Genomic DNA, 25524 nt, shown 5'->3' on the forward strand with positions numbered 1-25524 from the left:
CGAATGTGTTCTTATCCTGATACCGAGTTTGTTCATACAATTAACATGTTAATATACTTGTAATTGAATGGTTAATTGATCATGGTTGTGATATTACTTGATATGTGATAAAATATGCATGTTTGAGTGACTTTCTGTTAATTTTTGAAGATACCGAATCTGGTTTTCTTTCTTGATACCGAGTTTGAAATTTGGTACCTTGAAATTTTCTGATTTTTATATTCAAACACTTAACATGTTTATTCTATATCTTTCTGATATGAAAACTCAAGCTTATTTGGTTACAGAATCTAAAGTTTTCATAACTACCGAATCTGCTTGAAATGTGTTGAAAAATTGACTAAGTGTTGTTCTGAGTCCTTGTGTTATATAATTGACTTTGCATGATGATTTTGTACCAAGATGAATATCATATGAATGTCATGGTTGTCAATTATTTGTTCATATTTGAGAATAAAAGACTTTTATATTTTTGAAAAACCATAAAAATCTTAAAATTTAAAAATATAAAAAGGATTTCAAAGGCAAATAAGAATAGAGATATATGCTTTTTGTTAAATATCTTGTGGTCTTCTATTTCTTATTTATACAGCTAAATGGCGAACAATCACTTCATCAACTCTGAAACCAGTATACCCTGCAACTACTGGACAGCAATTCTAGAGAGGCACACACTGTGGCCTGCTCTCAATACTACTGCCAGTGTAGCTGTAACAGATCTGGAGTTACTTAACAGAACAATTAGGTTTGTGGAAGCTACACAACCTACTAATGTAAATCCAGAGGAAACACAAGCTCGTTTTGAATTTCAACTAAGAGGAGTTCAAGGGAGGAGGAGTTTCACTAAAGCAGATTTCAGGAGGGTCTTCAGACTTCCTCTTGTACAGAATGCTCCTGCTTTTCCTGCTACTCAGCAAATGATAACTTCTGTCTTTGATCTTGGTTATGTTGGAGCTACCAACGTTCCACCAGCTAAGTTTCAGAAGAAATATCTGCACTCAAGGTGGTATGTGATCTTCTCAATCATCAACAGATGCTTGTTGATGACAAGGAGTGGATCTGATAGCTTGACTGTGCCAATGCTGAAAGTATTCTACTCTTTCATAAGAGTAGAGGCTCCTGACTATGCTGAGCTTTTATGGGATCTGGTTCAAGCTCAAGTTGATAAGCCAAGGGGTTCATACATCCCTTGCGAAAGGTTTTTCTGTATATTTATCCATGATGCTATAAATGCTTGCAGAAATGCAAATATATTTGTACCAGGTACACATGGATTACAGATGAAAAGGTTTGGAGAGCTGAAGATGAACACCCCTATGGTGTTTGATAATCAATTCACTGCGCTAATTCCAAATTGGCTAGTGAGGCTAGCTGAACCCCAAGACGCTCGTATGCGTTCTTATTTTCAGGCTTTAGGAATACCTCTTCCGAACCCGGTACAACAAGAACAAGTTGAACCTGCCGTGGTTCCAGCCCCAGAGGTTGTAGAGGAACCTGTAGTTCAACCACCCGGGCCAGCTAATCCTCCACTTAGGGTGAACCTCAAACGATCTAGGGTAGCACACCAAGCTTAACCCGTGAGGATCAGGGAACCTAGTCCACCTAGGATTGAACCAACCCTTTCCACAACACCCGAAGTAAGCAGTGACACTTCAGCAACAGCATCTGAATCATCTCCTAAACATTCTCCTAAGAGAACTCGATACATGCCTGATGAGATGATTCAGACTCCGCCAACCCAATGAGTAACTAGATCTAGGACTTCAACACCCATCGTCCGCCAAACAGTTACTCCAACCATTGGTGATACGGACCAAGACCAAGAGCCAATTAGGTCACCCTCACCTATCTCCGTATCACATCCAAGAATAACAGTAAGCCCCACGCTAAATGAAGCGCAAGCTTCGGTAGGCAAGAGATCTAAACACACGGATGGTAAAAAGACCACTAAGCCCATCCAATCTAAACAGGACTTAATAATAAATCCTACAAAGCAAGGTGCTTCGGCATCTAAGGAAGTAAAGTCTTCCTCTGCAGTAAAGTCTGCGTTGACTCAATTGATTGAGGAAACTCAATCATTGAAGTCCAGAACGGCCGAAGGGGAGCCGAAAAATCTTGAAAAGGCACCCTGCATATCGGCTGGAAATCCTCCTGTACCTCAACGTACAACAGGATCTCGAGGTCCGGCTTATCTTGATGAGGAAGATCTGCCGCGTCCCATGGAAACGATTCAACATGACAATCCTTCAGGATATTTATCAGACTTCCAGCAGACTGTTCCCTTGGTTCATGAAAGTGATCCATTGGTTCAAATCACTTCTCTTCCGGATTCTGAATCTCATGGTCTGGAGGAAGAGTCTTTAACTGAAAGAGATGTGCCACTTCATGGTATATCAATGATTTCAGGAGTTGGGGATAGAAATATCTCTGTGAGAACTAAACCGACGGGTAGTCCTGCTACTTTGTCAGAGTCCCATAAGACCAAAGTCATCGAGGCGGATGCTTCGAAAGAAACTTCGCCGGTGACAACTCCGGTTGTTACCCAACCTCCATCAGAAGGGGATATCACGAATCTGACTAGTAGTATGTATAGCCCTACATATAAGAATAATACCGCACAATCATCCTTACCTGCCCTCACGGCAACTCAAACACTTCCACCAACATCGCCTTCAACAGTTGCTGCTGCTGGTGTTCCTATTGTTACTTTTCCACCATCACCTTCTCGTTTACCACATTTCTATGATGCTTTGGAGCAAGAATATTTCAGTCGTATGTTTTCTAGAGTCAATCTAGATGTTCTTCGACGCACTTCGCTTCAAGCATTGTTTCGTGCTCGTGTTCGATATCCACTTAATTCCTACTCTTCTCCGTTGAGTCTTCACCGTGATGATGAACATGACGATTCTGATCCTCAGAATAGCCATGAGGGGGAGATAGGAGTAGATGGAGAATATCTAACGGTAAACATTTCAACTAAGGGTGGTGGTGTAAGGTCTTCATCAGCTTCACAAGCTCAACAAGTTCAGATGGAATCAGAAATGGTTACTACACATGATGAAATTCATGATAAGGAGCCTGAGCAAGTTATAATTCCAATTGTTCATAATGAGGCTGATAGTGGACTGGTAGATGAGGATTTGAACTTGAGTGATTTCTATCTTGAAGAGACGGATGACGATGGATTTGTCATTCTAAGCAAGTTATCATCAGTATCTTCAATTCCGGAAGATGTAGAGATTGTAGATGAAGAGAATCCTGAACCAGTAATAGAAAGTGATGATGAAATGGATTCTTCTGATGACGATGAAGACAATCTTTATGTTAATCCAAATGAAGATGAGATCTTTGATCATATTGAAGATGATGATGTTCCAAATAATGATGCAACAAATCCTACTGGTCATTCATCAAATTCTACACCCTCATCGAGTTCAAATCCAACAAATGCTAATGAAAGTTCAACTTCTGGTACATCTACATCAAGTGAAACAGTGAATTCCAGATTCAAATACAATCATGGAATATTCTTTAAGAATCAGGAGCAAAGATTATTGTTGGGAGTAGAACATGATTTGATAACGTTACGAAACACATTCATCGAAGAAAATGCTTACAAGATCTTCCACATCAATGAATTACCAAGGAGTAAAAGGTTTACTTATATAGGTTTACGATTGCTTCCAGCAAGTGAAAGGAATTGGTATGAGTTTATGTGGAGGAAACATATCAACAAAGATGAAGATGATTTGTGGCTTCAAAGAAAATATCGTATTTCGAAAGTGTTGAATATTACTCGAGTCGGAGTAGAGATAAGCGGAAAGAAAGACGTCATCAGTCAGTTCCACGTTATCAGAGAAGATGAGAAAGAGTACAAGTTCACTGAAACAGATTTTCATAATCGAGATATGCTTGACATCATTCACATCTACAACTACCTCAGTATCATCACCATACGACCTTTTGCTAAGGCTCAAGCTTTGGAAGCTGTGAAAAGATACATGATGGAGACAATTGAACTGATGAGACGTGAAGATTTTCAAATAGGTCTCGAAGCAAAAAGGAAAAAGATTCGAATTACGTGTCCGAATCAATTTACAGAGGGACTGAAGGATATGAGGATGTTTCAAATGCAATTCGAACCCGAAGGGTTTGTTTTTGTAAATTCTCAAAAAGAAAAGGTGTTCATTCGTACTGAAGAGCTAAACAAATATTCAGATGGAACACTTAAGGCTGCACTGAAGTATCTTAAGATTCATCAAAGCAAGTTCCATGACATTGACATGATAATGGGTCTTGGAGAATTCACAAAGCATATAATAGATCGTCTGAAACTCCGGGTTCGTACAAGACAGTTTGAGATACTTCGTGGACAGAGAAAGAGAAGATATTTCAAGGAAATGGATGAATATCCATTATATGAGGGAGATCCAAGAAAAGCGTGGGGTGTCTGGAAACCTTCTAAGCAAATTTCAGAATATCAAGTAGAAGTTTCAAAACCAGATGGCACACGATGGAAACTAACGTTTGGACCTCTCAAGATTACAAAATAGGATTATGTTGTAAAGTTCACATTTAACACTAAGGGGGAGATTGTTAGGACCCCGAAGTTGTATAGTGTTAATGTGAAATAAGCTTAATTGAAGGTTCCTTAGAAGAGGGCTATATAAGGAACCTAAGTAGTCCTAATTAGATAGCCATTGTATTGTAACTGAGTTCTAGAAGCTGTGGAATGTAATTGTACCGATTCTCTCTAATATTGAGTCTCATGCTTACATACCGAATCTCTCTTTATCTTATCATTTCTCTCAATCTCAACATGATCTGACCTATCAAAGGATGATACAGACGCTTGAAGACATACTATGAGTATGTGTTATTGATTTTGGAAATAGTTGGGATCAACATCTACCATTAGCAGAGTTTTCCTACAACAACAGTTATCACTCGAGTAAGGATATGGCACCGTTTAAAGCACTTTATAGTAGAAAGTGCTGGTCTCCGATTTGTTGGAGTGAAGTGGGGGATAGACAGATCACGGGTCCGGAGATAATTCAAGAAACTACAGAGAAAATCATCCAAATTCAACAACGGTTGAAAACCGCCCAAAGTCGAGAAAAGAGCTACGCGGACATTAAAAGAAAAGATATAGAATTTGAAATTAGAGAGATGGTCATGCTTAAGGTTTCACCTTGGAAAGGTGTTGTTCGATTTGGTAAACGGGGGAAACTAAATCCAAGGTACATTGGACCATTCAAGATAATAGATCGTGTCGGACCAGTAGCTTACTGACTTGACTTACCTCAACAACTCGCCGGGGTACATAACACTTTTCATGTCTCGAATCTGAAGAAATATTTTGCTAAAGAAGATCTCACCATTCCGTTAGATGAAATCCAAATCAATGAAAAACTTCAATTCATTGAAGAACCCGTCGAAATAATGGATCGTGAGGTTAAAAGACTTAAGCAAAATAAAATACCAATTGTTAAGGTTCGATGGAATTCTCGTAGAGGAACCGAGTTCACCTAGGAATGTGAAGATCAGATGAAGAAGAAATACCCGCACTTATTTCCAGAAGATGCGTCAACACCTTCAACTGCTTAAAATTTCGGGACGAAATTTATTTAACGGGTAGGTACTGTAGTTACCCGAACTTTTCCATGATTATATATACTAAATGAAAAGTATATTTGCATGATTAAATATTTCCAACATGTTAAGCAATAAAACTTGTTAAGACTTGATTATTTGAAATGAGTTTCATGTAGACAATTGACCACCCGAGTTGATCGGCGATTCACGAACGTTAAAACTTGTAAAAACTATATGATAATATATATATGGATATATATATATAGTTAACATGATATTATGATAAGTAAGTATCTCACTAGGTATATTCACAATGATTTATATACATAAAAAATGAGATTACTAAGTTAAGAAACTCGAAACGATATATATAACGATTATCGTTATAACAACACCTTACTAAATACATATGTATCATATTAAGGTATTGTTACACTATATTTAACATGATAAAATGATAATTATATATATCATTAAGTATGTTATCAATGAACTACATATGTAAAACAAGACTACTAACTTAAGAATTTCGAAACGATGCATATATGTAACGATTATCATTGTAACGACATTTTAATGTATATATATATATATATCATATTAAGATATATTCATACATCATAATATCATGATAATGTAATAATTTAACATCTCATTAGATATAATAAACAATGGGTTAACTACATTAAATGAGATCGTTAACTTAAAGGTTTCAAAACAACACTTACATCTAATGACTAACGATGACTTAACGACTCAGTTAAAATGTATATACATGTAGTATTTTAAGATGTATTCATACACTTTTAAAAGACTTCAAGACACATATCAAAGTACTTCTACTTATAAAAAATGCTTACAATTGCATTCTCATTCATTTTCATCAACAATTCTAATCGTATACACCCGTATTCATACTCGTACAATACACAGCTTCTAGATGTATTTACTATTGGTATATACACTCCAATGATCAGCTCTTAGTAGCCCTTGTGAGTCACCAAGACATGTGAGAACCATCATTTGAAACCTAGCATGACTTATGAGCATGAAAACAAAAACTAGTAACCTTATATTGACTAAGCATTAGGCATTTTTTTCAAACAACACACACATCACATTTCTTTGATTTTCTAATCCAAAATCTCTCCATCTTAACTCTCCCTAAGCTTAAGAACGTCTATACTTCAGTAATATTGATCATCTAGGTCAATCTAGCTTCAATTACAATCAAGAAACATCATCATTCAAGAACACATCAAGAACACTTCACAAATACTTTCAAGCTTACTAGCTTACTTCCAATCTTGCAAATCCATTTCAAGTGATCATCCAATCTCAAGAAATCTTTGTTATTTACAGTAGGTTATCTTTCTAAATCAAGGTAATACTCATATTCAAACTTTGATTCAATTTCTATAACTATAACAATCTTAATTCGAGTGATAATCTTACTTGAACTTGTTTTCATGTCATGATTCTACTTCAAGAACTTTCAAGCCATCCAAGATCCTTTGAAGCTAGATCAATTTTTGTCACTTACAGTAGGTTTACCTACTAAACTTGAGATAGTAATGATGTTCATAACATCATTCGATTCATATATATATAACCATCTTATTCGAAGATCTAAACTAGTAATCACTAGAACATAGTTTAGTTAATTCTAAACTTGTTCGCAAACAAAGTTAATCCTTCTAACTTGACTTTTAAAATCAACTAAATACATGTTATATATCTATATTATATGCTAACTTAATGATTTAAAACCTGGAAACACGATGAACACCGTAAAACCGGACATACGCCGTCGTAGTGAAATCGGGGGCTGTTTTGGGTTAGATAATTAAAAAATATGATAAACTTTGATTTAAAAGTTGTCCTTATGGGAAAATGATTTTTATTTTGAACATGAAACTATATCCAAAAATCATGGTTAAACTCAAAGTGGAAGTATGTTTTTCAAAATAGTCATCAAGACGTCGTTTTTTCGACTGAAATGACTACCTCTTACAAAATTGACTTGTATCTTGTATTTCTGACTATAAACTTATACTTATTCTGTTTGATTTCATAAATTTCAATTCATTATGAAACCATAGCAACTTGAATCACTCAAAACGGATTTAAAACGAAGAAATTATGGGTAAAACAAGATTGAATAATTTTACTTGTTGTAGCTACGTGAAATTTGTAACAAATCTATACAAATCATAACTTAACTAACTTATATTATATTATACATGTATTCTAACATATATTATGTAATCTTGGGATACCATAAACACGTATACAATGTTTTGACATATCATATTGACCCATCTATATATATTATTTGGGAACAACCATAGACACTCTATATGCAGTAATGCTCGAGTTAGCTATACAGGGTTGAGGTTGATTCCAAAATAATATATATACTTTGAGTTGTGATCTAGCCTGAGACTTGTATATACTAGGCCGTGGATTGATTCGAGAAAATATATATTGATTTATTTCTGTACATCTAACTGTGGACAATTAGTTGTAGATTACTAACGTTGAACTGCTAACTTAACAAACTTAAATCGTTAAAACGTAATAAAAAAATGTTGTGAATATATTTCGATCATACTTTGATATATATGTATACATTTGTTATAGGTTCGTGAATCAACCCGTGGCCAAGTCTTACTTCCCGACGAAGTAAAAATCTGTGAAAGTGAGTTATAGTCCCACTTTTAAAATCTAATATTTTTGGGATGAGAATACATGCAGTTTTATAAATGGTTTACAAAATAGACACAAGTACGTGAAACTACATTCTATGGTTGAATTAATTAAATCGAATATGCCCCTTTTTTGTCTGGTAATCTAAGAATTAGGGAACACACACCCTAATTGTAACAACCCAACCCGTTAACCTGCCGAAAATGTGCCACATTTTTTTTTTCCGGAACAGTTGATCTGGACGGCGTCCAAAAGCTTGGACGGCGTCCAGTACTTAAGACTGGGACGACGTCCAGCCATCTGGGACGGCGTCCAGATGTACTAAAATATTCTGATCAGTTTTTCGAACACACGCGGGCAAAAACCCGCTTCCCGACACTTTTAAACCAAAACACTTTCACAATAGATTACAATAGTTTAAACTAAGAGTTTTTCACAATAAAAACCGAGTTTTACGACACCGGGCCCACATCGACCCAAAATACCACAAGTGACTATTTCGACCCATTAGTTTATACAAAAACATAGACCGAGCATGGGATTGGGGACACGCTACCCAATCCTAATCAAATCCAAAAGCAAGTCTTCTAAAGCAACTACGCAAGTCCACTAGTCCCCGCGCTTACCCTAGCCACCGCATCCGTGCAATCTATAAAAATGTAAACAACGAGAGGGTAAGCTAATGCTTAGTGAATGATAATATACTACATACATATATATGCATAAAATGGACACGCCACATAAATAAACAAATACCGCATATTGAAGCATCCAAGCATAAAGGCAAGCTAAACTAAGCATACCGTACGATCACTAAGCAACAAGCTAACAACATCAACAATGAGTAAGTTCACCAACGACAATGTGAACAAATGCCAATAAGCTACACCCGGAGGGTTAGCTACATCACGACGATACAACATTATACGTATACAATATTTAACATGCTAAATAATCACAAACACAATATGGTTAACTATAACGCTATGGTGCTACCGGCTCGTGGTTCACACCATACGTATTTGAGTCATACTCTTTTATAGTGCTACCGGCTCGTGGTTCACACTTCGACGCTACCGGCTCGTGGTTCACGCCTCGTTTTATAGTGCTACCGGCTCGTGGTTCATACTCGATGCTACCGGCTCGTGGTTCACATCTATTTTTATAGTGCTACCGGCTCGTGGTTCAAATCTATTTTTATAGTGCTACCGGCTCGTGGTTCACACTCAATGCTACTACAACATCCATAAACAAATACGCCATAAACATGAACGCATAATTATTCTACTCACAATATTAACCCTTCGCCATTGGGGTTATATAATCCACATCACCCGCCCATGTGATAACGTACACACAAAGTGTGCACCTCGTCAAAGGTGGTCAACCAAAACGCACAACCGTGCCAATTGGACCTATACACAAGTCCATCAATCTACCTATATGTGAAGTGAGCTCTATGACCGAGAACCACTTCACCCGACCCGCACCCATCCTACACATACATATGCATATAGGATATTAACACTCATGACTCACCTTATCGCCTTGATGAATGCCACCGAAATAATCCGCAACCCGTCAATGGAAAGTACCTATTCCATTATCACAAAACACACAACACAATTAGGGTTGACTTACAAACCAACCCATTTGACACTTGGTGCAAATTCGACCCAAATGCACTCTCAAGCACAAAACGTGCCCAAACAAACCAATAATCACTAACAATAGTGACAATGGTCCTAATATGCCAAATACACACAAACACAAGTGTTAAACACTCGTTTTGCCCATTTTGACACCAAAACCCTAATTTGACCCATTTCAAAATTAGGTAACCAAACACACCCAAAAGTGTTCCAACAATTCCATAATCACTAACCCTAGTGATTAAACTCACCATCAAACCCTAAACAAGGCCAAATCGTCAACCGACCCAAAACCCGCCAAGTGACAAGATTAACAAGTCACCATAAACCCATTTCATCACCTAAAAGGGTTTCACAACAAACTAACTCAAAACCCTAACTTGAATATCAAATTTAACAAATGAAATTCGGAGTTTGAGCTTACCAATACCACCACAACATAGCTAGGAGCGAGATGAACAACTTTAGAACCCGAGCTTTTGCGAGAAATCGACTCCTTCCTCTCCAAATCCACCTCTCTCTCTCTCTCTCTCTAAACTTCTCTTCTCTCTTTAGATAAGGTTGAGAGTGTTTTTGGTTGGTGAGAAATGATCCAAAGTGATCAATGAATCAGCCTTGAAGGCTCCAAACCGGCACCCAAGTGAAATTACCATTTTGCCCATTTTTAACAAATTAAAACAGCTGGCTCGACAGACAGTTTGGACGGGGTCCCGACCCTTGGACGGCGTCCCGACCCTTGGACGGCGTCCCACGCTTCACATCTGGACGGCGTCCCATCCCTTGGACGGGGTCTTGATCTACTAAAATTTCAGAAACAGAAACAGGGTGTTACACTAATTGACGCGAATCCTAAAGATAGATCTATGGGCACTAACAAGCCCCAGTCAGAGAATTTGAACTGCTTTAGTACTTCGATTTTATCATGTCTGAAGGGAGTCCCGGAATGATGGGGATATTCTATATGCATCTTGTTAATGTCGGTTACCACGTGTTCACCATATGAATGATTTTTATCTCTATGTATGGGATGATATTCGGAAAAATGGAAATATGAAATCTTGTGGTCTATTATTACGAATTAATAAATATATAGGTTAAACCTATAACTCACCAACATTTTTGTTGACGTTTAAAGCATGTTTGTTCTCAGGTGATTATTAAGAGCTTCCGCTGTTACATACTAAATAAAGACAAGATTGGAGTCTGCATGCTTGTATAATATTGTTTAAAAACTGCATTCGAAGACTTATATTGTTGTGTAATATTATTGTAAACCATTATGTAATGGTCATGTGAAAATGCTATATTTTAGATTATCATTGTTTGATAAACATCATAATATTTTAAACCTTTATCGATAAAATAAAGGTTATGGTTGTTTTAAAAAATCGAATGCAGTCTTTGAAAAATGGCTCATATAGAGGTCAAAACCTCGCAACGAAATCAATTAATATGAAACGTTTATAATCAATATGAACGGGACATTTCATATCTAATAAAATAATATTTAGCTTTTCAAAACTAATTATATTTCAAAGATTATTATATATAATTTTTTAAATAATAGAATTTACTATGTCGTATCACGTTTACATTTTTGAAACACTATATATATATATATATATATATATATATATATATATATATATATATATATATATATATATATATATATATATATATATATATATATATATATAATATAAAGCTTTACTTAAATTCTTCTAATTCTATATAATCAATTTACCTTTATAAATAACTGACTACAATAACTCAATTTTTGAAATCGTTTTCATACGTTTGAAAAATAGATCAGTCAAATATTATGGAATCTAGTTCTCCACTAACTTTTGTCTAATCTTCATCAAATGACACATTTGTTCTTATTGAAAATCAACTTTACTAATTATTCCGAATGTCGTTAAAAAGAACATATTTTTTAAATCAAAGAGGACCTCTCAACAGAGACCCGTAATCTAGACACAATGTATCTGATAACCCAATCATTTGGTACCATCTTTTAATTCCGTCAGCAAATACGTTCAGGTAAAGTATTATACATTTAATACTTTGATAACGTTTTCAAGTATATATAATATCTATACATATATATACACATTCATATTTAATTATATAATGGTTCGTGAATCGTCGGGGTTTGGTCAAGGTTAAATGAATGTATGAATAAAGTTTAAAATATTTGAAATTCAACTTAACAAACTTTGATTATCGTGTCAGAATAATATAAAGATAAAGTTTAAATTTGGTCGGAAATTTTCGGGTTGTCACAGTACCTACCCGTTAAAGAAATTTCGTCCCGAAATTTGATTGAGGTCGTCATGGATAATAATAAGAATGTTATTATGACGAATATAAGTTGATAAATAAAGTTTTATCATCATTGAGTAATATAGATAAAACAATTTGATTTTGTGAAGAGTGCGAATGAAGTTATCACAAAAGAATGAAATTGTAGATTCGTCATATCCTTTGACTTAGATAAGATTGATTTCCGGAGTTCAAGGGATTTTTAGAAAATCTTCGTAATCAGATCCGATTCTTCAGTAATTAAGGAATTTAGGATCTGCTTTGATTAAATGCGATAACCTGTTTTGATTGCTCTGTCGGATATCTTACTATATATCCACCCCCTTCGTTTCCTCAATTCCACATCTCACACCTTCTATTCTTTCTCCCTCAATTTATATTTTAAAGCATTCGTCAATATGCTTCATCCAGTTCTGATTCTTGATATACTCCTAACTTTCATATCTATCATTCTTCTTTTTCATCTGCCACCGGAGGAATCTATTCACTTCTACTATACTCTTGGTTTTATAGTGTTTCTAGTTCTCCCGTGTCTTTACATTGCAATACTTATTGATATACACGGTTTGTAATTTATGCTCTGTCGTCGGGCTTTATATCTTTCCTTATTTTTCGGAGTCCCTGCTCTTGTCTTTCTATAATCATTGACATTCACAGTTAATGCTCTCTCCTATTTGCTGCGATTTATACTCCCATTTCTATTTCGGAGCTTCATGCTATGTTTTCTCTTCTATCCATTAAGCACAACAAGTAATGGTCCAGAATTCGTAGGTATGAAATTTCGAATGAACATGGCTAATGTTCTAAGAGAGAGATTGTAATAGCACGATCTTGATTGGTTAAATTACCAGAAGTCACGGGAAAAGATAGAACTATCACGAAATATGTTCTTGATATAATTAGAGATCAAGTAGAATGCAAGAGTCGTGTAACATGGCACATGATGACGGTATGGTCTGTGAATCACCATGTTTCATTAGAAACTCAGCATGACTTACTATAATATAATCACGTTGATCTAGTGTCATTATATTATACAAACTCATGCTTCAGTTCCCGACACTACTTCAAAACATTCATATTTTACACTCAAAGGTTTCAGAATTTAGAAACTAAAATAGTTTTTTTTATGATGTAACACAGATAGCGCGAAGAGATAAATGATTTCGGATAACAATAGTATTCAGAAACATCGAAGATATTTATAATGAAAGATATGATGATATATTAGAATTTCTAACATCGATGGATGATAAAGAAGATTTGTTCGTAAAGTTTTAGAGTCAGGAGCAAGGTATTGGTTAATGACTTCAGCAGATACTGAATCATTTGGATTCTTTGAAGGCAGGTTTAGTCTTTGTGATTTGTCCACAACCTCCTTCATGGTTTGCTCAATTCGTTTTCCAGTTCCAAACCTTCTCTTTTTCTGAGCTTTTCCAACACATTATTCTTTATCATTAAGCTTTTGACAGTTATGGTTGTCTATAGTTTCAACTGCTTCATTCAGCTTTTCAAAATTCGAAGAACTAGCTCGTAGTTTAGGGCGTTTTTCAGAAACTTCACATTCGAAGTATGTAAGTCTAAGAGATAGACGTTATATGTATGTATATAACTGTTGATGTAGAAATGTTGCGAAATTCAATAATAATGATTGAATATTTCCGGTAGTTGGTATGGCAATTATTGTTACAGAATGCGGATGAGCACATGATAGGGTTTCGATAAAGATAATGATTTTTCGGAGAGTTATAGACCAATGGAATTGCTGGTAAGTTTACTACTAATGTAATGGGATATAAAAGGTTCTCTGGTAATGATGACGAAAGGGAAACGTATATATCGAGGTTATAATAAGACTATTTCAACTGAAAAGTCGAAGTTGACTTGTTGGAGCTGTGACAAAACTGACTACTTTGAAAAGGAATTGCAAAGTTATTTTTGCTAATAAATGACAAAGGATCTGACGCGGATACATGTTAAACTTTTACTTAGGTTCCGGGAGTTTCCAGATGCATGATTGTGGATAACATGTGGTTGGATCATCATCTCGATTGTTCATCATTTGAAGTGTCTTCAGGAATTTCGAGAGGTTTGAACACAGATTGTAATCGTTAATACACATATGATGTTCTAGGATTACAAATATAACACAGTTTTGAAGTCAAAGTATAGCTTTGAAAGATATAAGAATCTAAGAGTGATGGTACCGGTTATATCTCGAATTGAATTCTGATATTTCAGAATTAGAATATGTAATTGTATTTGAATGAGTATGGTTGTTTTGATTTCTATAAAAGAATGTATATTGTTGTGAAAGTATGGAGTATAGTTAATGATTGCTGAATCAGATTCGAAGAATGTAACATATTAATTGTGAATTTATATATTTTTCGGGTATTACCTACCCGTTAAAAATTTCACAAGTAATTTTTTGTACGAGAGATTTTTATTACAATTTTATGAAAATATTAATATGTATATTTTCTTCAAATGTAATACAGATTTAATGAGTTAATATCATATTAAGCTCATTTGATTTTCAGCTGGAACTAGAAATGAATAATCTCTAAAGCTTTAGAAATTTCGTAATCTTCGTGGATTATCACTTCGACGTAAATGAAATTATGAATCAATACTTCAGTATTCATTTTTTTATTGATATTTACTCGGTGAATGATGTTGGTGTTCGTGGGATTCTTGTGAACTTCGCAAGATTCGAATGATGTTGTCTAGAAAGTTTCGAGTATATCGAAAGTGTAAAATCAAATATGTAATTGAATAATACACTTAGTTTCATTGAATTTGAAACAGAGGTTGTAGTTAATGATGGTTAAGTTGCTAACGAAGGATGTACATTATAGCATATTAGTCATATGAATATGAATTAACCGAGTAGTACCTACCGGTTAAAGATTCACACGTAATAGCTTAGTACGGAAAGATTTTGTTATGGTTTTAAAATTTATATACATATAAATTCTTCAGAGGGAATGAGTTAATTCTTCATAACTCGTTGATACAATATACTCATTGTTGATTAGTGATGATGTTCGCGGTGATTATGGAATTGGCGGAGTATGTAGTGCTACAGGTTTTGCCGGTGTTGGTGATACTAACGGTACCATTGATGCTGCTGGTAAAACAAGTCTAGCTTGTCATGCACCATCCCTTGTCAAGGTTTTTACTCTTCCTTTTATCATTTCGATCCACCCATTTAATTTATGGTTAAGGCTAGAATAGATAATCTCCAAGACTTTAGAGAATACATAATCGCCACAGAATGTTTCTCCCATGAAGTTATAGATTACTACTTCATCAGTTATTGTTGTTGGTACTCCTTGGTATCTATGGTGTGTGTGACGTTGATGCTCGAGGCACAGATTGTGATGTTGAGGTGTAAGATGCGGATGTTGCTGTTGGTGGTGGTGATGGTACTGTTGGTGTTGCTGATGGTGGTACTGTTGCTGCCGGTGTTGCTGCTGGTGCTTGTAACCTTTGCACCATATTCTCCAAAGCCACTACCCGAGCACGAAGCTCGTTGACTTCTTCTATTACACCGGGATGATTGTTGGTTCGGACGAGCGGATGAATAAGATCTAGAATGTGAGATAGTATATAATCGTGACGAGATACTCTGGAAATGAGAGAGAAAATGGTATTACGAATAGGTTCGCCGGTAAGTGCTTCAGGTTCTTCACCTAGAGGGCAATGTGGTGGATGGAAGGGATCACCTTCTTCTTGTCTCCAATGATTAAGTAGACTACGAACCCATCCTCATTTCATCCAGAATAGATGATGGCTAATTGGTTGATCCATTCCGGTCACACTGCTTTCGGAGTTTGAGTGGAATTCCATATCGGAATCCGAGGGACTTGAACTAATGACGAGTTCCATTTTGTATGATTGAATAAAGGATTTTTCGATATGAATTAATTTCCAGTTATCGGATGGTATTCTAATTACATAGAATATCTATATATATAGAGCAAAAGATTTTGTAGATTACGGAGGAATTTACGGAATATGTTAGGCAAAGTTTACACTAACAGATACGCTAAGATATGAATTAGCAGATACGCTAAGATATGAATTTTGTCTATACACTATTCATGCAATCAATGCAGTAAGATGTGTCTATTCATGCAATCAATGCAGCGAAAGATTTCTTTAATACCTGAGAATAAACATGCTTTCAAGTGTTAACCAAAAGGTTGGTGAGTTCATTAGTTTATCATAATCGATTATTTCCATAATTTTAATAGACCACAAGATTTTCATTTCCATTTCTCATAAACATCATCTCATATCAGGCATTTCGCAAACTGCATAGAGATAAAAATCATTCATATGGTGAACGCTTGATAACCGAACTAACATGATGCATATAGAATATCCCCATCATTCCGGGACTCTCATCGGATATGATAAATTAAAGTACTAAAGTGTTCGTAACCCGGATGGGGCTTGTTGGGCCCGATAGATCTATCTTTAGGATTCGCGTCAATTATGGGCGATTTCCCTTATTCTTAGGCTACTAAGCTAAAAAAGGGCATATTCGATTTGATAATCAAACCATAGAATGTAGTTTCGATTACTTGTGTCTATTTCGTAAAAGATTTATAAAAGCAGCGCATGTATTCTCAGTCCCAAAAATATATATTGCAAAAACATTTAAAAAGGGAGCAAATAAAACTCACAATACTGTAATTCGTAGCAATTATGCATATGGCGGCACTGAACAAGTGCAGGGTTAGCCTTGGATTCACGAACCTTTATTAAGTATATATATATTTATATAATGGTCAATATCTGTGTAACAATTAAGGTCGAGTCATAATGTACCACAATCCTAATGCTCGAGACCGATATGCAAAAGTTAACAGAAATCAGTTTGACCCAAAATGACTTTCAAAATTTATACATGTTTATTATGTAGTCATTTTATATATTTAAATATATTTATCAGATTTTATTAGAGTAAATAATACAAATCATATATTAATAAATAAAAATTTATATTAAAATTTTATATATGATAAAAATATATTTTTATATATCTCGAGTAATAAAATTTATATAATTCACTCAAAATCATAAACATATAGTGGTATGTATTATTAATGTAATTATATTACGTGTGGTAAAAATATCTTTGTATCACATATTTATTTGATAAAATAATATTGATAACAATAATAATGAGTAAAAGTTATATTATTTTGTAATAATAATAATTATTATTTATTTTACTAATAATAATATTTATATTTACTAATGATGATATTAATTATGATATAATGATAATTCTAATCATGACAATAATAATTGTAATAATAATAATAATATTTTTATAAACAAATAATAATTCTATTTAAAATGATAATTTTTAATATTAACTGTAGTAATAATAATAGTAATATTTTTATATACAAATAATAATTCTATTTAAAATGATAATTTTTAATATTAATAATACTAAAATGATAATAATAATGATATTTTATAATAACAATGATATTTCTATTAAAAATGATTATTTTGATAAAAATGATAGTTTTAATATTAATGATACTTTTACTAGTAATAATAATGATAAAATAATGAAAACGATATTTTTCTAAATCAATATCTTACAATATTTTAATTTCATCATGATACTTATACTCATTATTTCCGAATCGACTTATTTAATAGCTTTTTGTCCTCTTTTATATCGCATTCATAATAATGATAATAATAGTAATCATAATAATTAGATGATACTAACATTAGTTTTAATGATAATGATACTATTAATAATAAATATTATAATAATATTAATGATACTACTAATAGTTATTATAATGATAATAATAATAAAATAATAATGATAATATTAATAATAACCTTAATAATAATAACGATAGTAATAATAATAACAATAATTATTTTTAATGATAATACTTATATTAATAACGATAATGATAATAATAATAATAATAATAATAATAATAATAATAATAATAATAATAATAATAATAATAATAATAATAATAATAATAATAATAATAATAATAATAATAATAATAATAATAGTTATTAAGTAGTAATAATAACGACGATAATAACGACGATAGTATTAATAATAATCATTTTCAATAATAATACTAAAATTAGTGATAATTCAGTTGACGATATCTTTTAATCCGTTCATCGAAACCATACGCTATCTAAATGAAAAGTCATTAATTTTTCGCCACCTTTCCAACGACATGCATATCATATACCTTATCCCAGTAGCATATGTATTAAATTCATGATTCGTCATACACTATCTAACGACAATAGTAAGTGTACAAGAATGCATAATCCAATATACTCAAGCACTAGTCAGGGATACACTATTACTATATAAAAGATAAGATATGAATGCTCACGTATCAATATTGTGATTCAATATTGCAGGAAAGGTATGTAGAACGATGGAGATGATAAACACTAGATTGATCTCACGAGCATACCCCCGAACATTACCCATAACCTCCATAGCTATAACCCATAATTTCCTTAGTTCTATCCCGCTCGAATAACCCGTTTGAAATAACTCGCTCATACCCCCGTCGTAGTATTTTATGTATATAAAATACTAATAATAACACTACTAATATTACTAATAATATTAGGATTAATAATTAATAATAATAATTATAATTATAATTATAATTTATAAGTATAGAGAGAGATACGAGAGAGATTGAATGAATGTAAATGAATCAGAAAACGAGCGAGCTTTATAGAGTTTTGCCACAAAATATACCCATGCGATCGCATGGGATTTCGGCTGATCGCATGGCCTCTTATGACAGCTCACAAATGCGTAAAACTTCCTGCCGACACTTATATTATGCACATATATATATTTATTTATTATATAATATATTTAATCTTTAGAATTAATTAAATATTATATTATATTCTCGTGCATAGTTGATTTGTAATTTTAGCACCGATGAATAGTACGTTGACGCTCGACTTACGTGCCAGTTTCAGTTTTTTGAACGTCCTTTCGTACGCTTAGAAAACTTGTACTTTATGTTTCGCGACGTGTACCTTTATCAATAATTAGACTTATTTCACCAATAATTATACTAATTGAAATGTAACTTATATTTTTGAGTGTTTTGGTCATTTGCTTCTTTAAATCATCGTCTCATTATTTATTAAAATATATTTAATAATATTATTAAAAAAAATCAAAACGTTTTATGACAAAGTTAATATATATATATATATATATATATATATATATATATATATATTCATTTAGAATTATAAATTTATACATAATATATATGTTTGAAATATTTATCTAATAAAATAATATTTAGCTTTTCAAAACTAATTATATTTCAAAGATTATTATATATAATCGTTTAAATAATAGAATTTACTATGTCGTATCACGTTTACGTTTTTGAAACACTATATATATATATATATATATATATATATATATATATATATATATATATATATATATATATATATATATATATATATATATATATATATATATATATATATATATATATATATATATATAAAGCTTTACTTAAATTCTTCTAATTCTATATATTCAATTTACCTTTATAAATAACTGACTACATTAACTCAGTTTTTGAAATCTTTTTCATACGTTTGAAAAATAGATCAGTCGGATATTATGGAATTTAGTTCTCCACTAACTTTTGTCTAATCTTCGTCAATTGACACATTTGTTCTTATTGAAAATCAACTTTACCAATTATTCCGAATGTCGTTAAAAAGAACAGATTTCTTAAATCAAATGGGACCTCTCAACAGAGACCCGTAATCTAGACACAATGTATCTGATAACCCAATCATTTGGTACCATCTTTTAATTCTGTCGGCAAATACGTTCAGGTAAAGTATTATACATTTAATACTTTGATAACGTTTTCAAGTATATATAATATCTATACATATATATACACATTCATATTTAATTATATAATGGTTCGTGAATCGTCGGGGTTTGGTCACGGTTAAATGAATGTATGAACAAAGTATAAAATTTTTGAAATTCAACTTAACAAACTTTGCTTATCGTGTCAGAATAATATAAAGATAAAGTTTAAATTTGGTCGGAAATATCCGGGTTGTCACACCTTTTGGTTGACACTTTTAAGCATGTTTATTCTCAGGTATGAAAGAAATCTTCCGCTGTGCATTTGCTCATTTTAGAGATATTACTTGGAGTCATTCATGACATATTTCAAAAGACATTGCATTCGAGTCATTGAGTTCAACAAGATTTTTATTAAGTCATTGATAGTTTGATATATCATGAAATGGTATGCATGCCTGTCAACTTTCGATGAAATAAAAGTTTGTCTTTCAAAAACGAATGCAATGTTTGTAAAATGTATCATGTAGAGGTCAAATACCTCACAATGAAATCAATTATTATGTAACATTTATAATCGATATGAATGGGGCATTTCAGTTGGTATCAGAGCGGTGGTCTTAGTGAACCAGGTCTTGCATTAGTGTGTTTAACTGATAGTTTTTTAGATGCATTAGTGAGTCTGGACTTCGACCGTGTCTGCATGTCAAAAGTTTTGCTTATCATTTCGTGTTGAAAATTACCTGCTTATCATTCTTAGGGAATCACTTGCTTATCATTCTTAATCTAGACATATCTTACTGCCAGGATTGCATGAATAATGTACAGACAAAAATTCATATTTTAGCGTATCTGTTACTATAAACTTTGCCTGACATATTCCATAAATCCCTCCGTAATCTACGAAATCTTTTGCTCTATATATATAGATATTCTATGTAATTAGAATACCATCCGATAGCCGGAAATCATTTCATATCGAAAAATCCTTTATTCAATCGTACGAAACGGAATTCACCACTAGTTCAAGTCCCTCGGATTCTGATATGGATTTTCACTCGAGCTTCGAAAGCAGTGTAACCGGAATGGAGCAACCGATTAGCCATAATCTATTCTGGATGAATTGGGGATGGGTTCGTAGCCTATTAAATCATTGGAGACATGAAGAAGGTGATCCTTTCCATCCACCACATTCCCCTCTTGGCGAAGAACCTGAAGTACTTACCGGTGAACCTGTTCGTAATACCATTTTCTCTCTCATTTCTAGAGTATATCATCATGATTATATACTATCTCAAACTCTAGATCTTATTCATCCGCTCGTCCGAACCGCCAGTTATCCCGGTGTAGTAGAAGAAGTCAACGAGTTTCACGCTCGAGTAGTGACTTTGGAAAATATGATGCACAACCTGCAGGCATCACATGTGGCACCAACAGTACCACCAGCACCAGTAGTACCACCAACAACACAAGCCTCAACACCGCAAACCACAACTTCAAAACCTCTCCCACGAGCATCAACGTCATACGCACCGTAGATACCAAGGAGTATCAACAACAATGAACGATGAAGTATTGATTCATAACTTCATTGAAGAAATATTCTGCGAAGAATATGTGGTTTCTAAAAGTTTTAAAGATTACTTATTCTAGCTCAAACCGAAAAGCAAATGAGATTAATATCATATTAACTCATTAAATCCATGATTACATCTGAAGAAAATATATATGTATATATGTTTTCATAAAGATTGTAATTAAAAGTTCTTTTGTACAAACTGTTAATGATGAGAATATTTTAACGGGTAGGTAATACCCTAGAAATATTTAGATTTCACATTAATAAGTTACACTGTACATTCTTCCAATCTGGTTCAACAGTCATTTATTATCTTACTTACATCCACAGATATACGTATCCGTGCACAACAGAATAACCATTTTCATTCAATTTCATATTTGGATTTTGACCTATCAGAATCCAACAAGTGGCATAATGAAGAAAACATTTGACAAAATAAAATTGTTAGAAACAAACAAATTAACTATGAGAAATTTTGTTAAGAATCCACGCTAACAAAATCCTAGCTAACTGTTCCTAGCTAACTGTTAATTCCTTATTACATTTATTTATCACAATTTATTTATCACAATTTTAATTCTCGCAATTTTATTTATCGTCATTTAATTTCTGATATTTATTTTACGCACTTTAAATATCACCGGATAAATCGGGACACATATACAATGTTTTGATATATCATATCGACGTCATCTATATAAATTAATTGGAATAACCGTAAGTCACTCTATATTGCGGTAATGCTCGAGTTAGCATATAAAGGGTCGAGGTAGATTCTAAAATAATATATATACTTTGAGTTGTGATCGAGTCTGAGACATGTATACAATGGGTCACGATACGTATTAATTAATTCGAATATTATATATTAAACTATATATGAATTATTGAACTACTAACTGTGGACTACTAACATTGGACAATTAAAATGAATTAAAATATTGATTGTAACATATGAAACTAAACATTTCTTCAAGTTTGCCACTTGATTTCATCTTAAACCTCATTTGTATCTTGACGATTACAATATGCGTTCAAACCTTTCATGATTCTTGAAAACACCTCAATCGAGAGAATGAACCAACCGCACTTCATCTACGAGAAGAAAGATTTAAGCAATAATCATGCACCTGGAAAACTCTCGGAAACTAAGTAAAAGTTTAACACAAATCCGTACCAGATCCTGTAGGCATTATTATTACCCAAAATAACTTGGTAATCCCTTTCAAAGTAGCAAATTTTGTCACAGCTCCATCAAGATAACTTCAACTTTTCCACCAGAGTAACTCTATTATAACCCTGATATATGCGATTACCCTTTCCATCATTATTACCGGGGAACCTTTTATATCCCGCCACATTAGCAGTAAACTTACCAGCAACTTCATTACTCTTTGAATTAAATCTCTCCGACAAATCACTATATTTATCTGTTGAAGTCTTATCATGAACTCATCGGTATCTTGTAACGATAATTACCATACCAAATATCGGGAGGCATCAATCGATAATCTCGAATTTCTCAGCGATTCTACGACAACAATTATATATATATATATATATATATATATATATATATAAATATATATGTATATATATAACTTCTATCTCCTGGATTTACGAACTTCAATTCTGAATTTCTGAAAAGTGCTTTAGCCTATGAATCACTTTTATGAGTTTTGAAAAAGCTGATAAAGTAGTAAAAACTGAAGACTACCTTAACAGTCAAAAGTATGATGATAAAGAATGGAGTGATGGAAACGCTCAATAGAAAATTTTGTACCGAAAAGCGGATTATGCGAAACTATGAAGGAGGCTGTGGACAAATCACAAAGACTAAACATGCCTTCAAAGAATCCAAATGATTTAGTAACTGCTGAAGTCATTAACGAATACCTTGCTCCTGACTCTTCACTTTTATGAAAAAATCTTCATCATCATCCTCTGATCTTAGATATTCTAAGATATCATCATATCTTTCATTATAAATATCTTCGATATTTTTGAAGATATCTTCATAACTATTGTTATTCGAAATCATTTACCTCTTCGCGCTATCTGTGCTATATTATAAAAGAAACTATATTAGTTTCTAAATTCTGAAACCTTCGAGTTTAAAATATGAATGTTTTTGAAGTAGTGTTGGGAACTGAAGCATGAGTTAGTATAATATAATGATACTTGATCAACGTGATTATATTACAGTAAGTCATGCTGAGTTTCTAAATGGAACATGATGATTCACAGACCATAACATCATCATGTGCCATGTTACATAACTCTTTCATTCTATTTAACCTCTACAAATATCAAGAAAATATTTTCTTGATTATTCGGTTTTTTTCCGTGATTTTCTGGTAATTTAACCAATCAAAATCACGCCATTATAATTTCCTTCTTAGAACATTAACTATGTTCATTCTAAAATTCATATCTACAAATTCTGGACCATTACTGGCTGTACTCAATGGCAAGAAGAGAAAATAAAAGCATGAAGCTTCGAAATAGAAATGGAAGTATAAATTGCAGCAAATTGGAGGAAGCATTAACTGTGGATGTCAATGATTAAAGAAAGACAGAAGCAGGGACTCCAAAAAATAAGGAAAGATATAAAGCCCAACAACAATACATAAATTACAAACCGTGTATATCAAAACGTATTGCCACGTAAAGACACGGGAGAATTAAAAATACAATAACCCCAAGGTAATAGTAAAAATAAATAAAATCCTCCAGTGGTAGATGAAAAAGGAGAATGACAGATATAAAAATTAGGAGTATATCAAGAATCAGAACTGGATAGAGCATATTAACGAATGCTTTAAAGTAGGAATTGAGAAAGAAAGAATAGAAGATGTGAGTTGTGAAAATAAGGAAACGAAGAGGGTGGATTTATAGTGAAATATTAGATAGAGCAATCGAGATAGATCATCGCATTTAACCAAAGAGGATTCTAATTTTCTTAATTATCGAAGAATCGAATCTTATTACGAAGATTTTCTCTAAATCCCTTGAACTCTGGAAATCAATCCTATCTACGTCAAAAGATATGACGAATCTACATTTACTCATTTCACTCTTTTGTGATAACTTCACTCGTACTCTTCACATAAACGAATTGTTTTATCTATATTACTAACTGATGATAAAACTCTAATTTTCAACTCATATGAGTCATGAGAACATATTTATTGTCAGCTATGACCATCCCAATCAAATTTCGGGACGAAATTTCTTTAACGGGTAGGTACTGTGACGACCCAGAAATTTCTGACCAAATTTAAACTTAATCTTTATATGGTTTCGACATGATAAGCAAAGTCTATTAAACCGAGTCTCAAAAATTTTAAACTGTTTTCATGAATACATCTGACCTTTGACTATTCCCGACGATTCACGAACCATTAGTTGTAAAGAGATATGTAAATATTTATATATATATATATATATATATATATATATATATATATATATATATATATATATATTATAATCTGAAATACATTGATAAATATTATGCGATTTATTTATTAACAATTAAAAATGTAAAATAGTTTATGATTTAAAAATAAAAACTTGTTAACTAATAAATATATATATAGTATTTTAGAATATATATTGAATACGGTAATACTCGTTTTATTTTCTTAACGAAATTAATAACAAAAAATTTATACATTAACAATGGTAGGTTAATATAGGTAATATATGTATAAATTTCTATATACATTTATACATATGAATATATTATA

Source organism: Rutidosis leptorrhynchoides, chromosome 3 (assembly GCF_046630445.1).
Source record: "Rutidosis leptorrhynchoides isolate AG116_Rl617_1_P2 chromosome 3, CSIRO_AGI_Rlap_v1, whole genome shotgun sequence".
NCBI classification, from domain to species: domain Eukaryota; kingdom Viridiplantae; phylum Streptophyta; class Magnoliopsida; order Asterales; family Asteraceae; genus Rutidosis; species Rutidosis leptorrhynchoides.